Consider the following 1262-nt stretch of genomic DNA (forward strand, 5'->3'; position numbering starts at 1 on the left):
TTTTTTTTTTTGAGACAGAGTCTTGCTGTGTCACCAGACTGGAGTGTAATAGCGCGATCTCAGCTCACTGCAGCCTCCTCTTCCTGGGTTCAAGTGATTCTCCTCCCTCAGTCTCCCTAGTAGCTGGGATTATAGGCACGTGCCACCATGCTCAGCTAATTTTTGTATTTTTAGTAGAGATGGGGTTTCACCATGTTGGCCAAGATGGTCTTGATTTCCTTACGTCATGATCACCCGCTTCGGCCCCCCAAAGTCCTGGGATTACAGGCATGAGCCACTGCACCCTGCTGAAATACTTTTAAGTGAATGTTTTCTCCTGAAACAGCTGAATTTTAATAGCTTGGGACCTGATTTGTAACCAAATTCTTGTTAAATATCTGATAACTATTGTGTCCTGCTATTTAAATGGAGATATTAGTTTATCTGCTCTAGTGGCTGGCTTAGCATTCAAAGCCTGAGTTTGAGGCTAGGATGCTTTCCCCATCTGAGCTTCCATTACGCATGACTGAACTCTTTGGGCATGTCTAGCATGCTAAATACAGCAGCTCCTCACAGTGTGAAAATAAAACCTGATTAAAAACAAATCTATTTTAATTCCCCTTTGCAAATGGCTCTGCTTTAATGTCAGCTTTCTGAATTATCTTTAATAATCAAATGAGGAAATTCACTTCACTATCCATTTATCATAGATAAATCACAACCTACTTTTTGATCTTTTTCAATGAGCATCAATTATTGTTAAATAAAAAATTATCAGAGAATAACAGAGTGGGTTGCCTTTCTATTGAACACATAACAAAGATACATGCTTTAAAGAAGTTCTGCCCCTGTAAATATTTGTAACAGGGATATAAATGGAGAAAAGCTTTTTCTGGTGTTTTTTGATGCATTGTCAGCAAAAATGAAAAGCACTGAGAAAATTAAACACTCTATTTCAGTCTGAGCAAAGGGCATATGTTTACCAGTTTTGTTATTAAAAGCTTTTGCAATAGAAAAAGTCAGCCAAAAAAATAAATAAAAGCAAGAAACTTCATACGTGACATGCAAATACTGCGTCCTGATTTAACTACAGGACGTGGCTATAATGATGAAAATGTTGTTGTCTTTTGAGACTGAGTCTCATTCTGTCACCCAGGCTGGAGTGCACTGATAGGATCTTGGCTCACTGCAATCCTCACCTCCCAGGTTCAAGCGATTCTCCTGCCTCAGCCTCCTGAGTAGCTGGGATTACAGGCATGTGCCACCATGCCCAGCTAATTTTT

This window comes from Cebus imitator, unplaced genomic scaffold, assembly GCF_001604975.1.
Source record: "Cebus imitator isolate Cc_AM_T3 unplaced genomic scaffold, Cebus_imitator-1.0 Scaffold15, whole genome shotgun sequence".
Classification (NCBI taxonomy): domain Eukaryota; kingdom Metazoa; phylum Chordata; class Mammalia; order Primates; family Cebidae; genus Cebus; species Cebus imitator.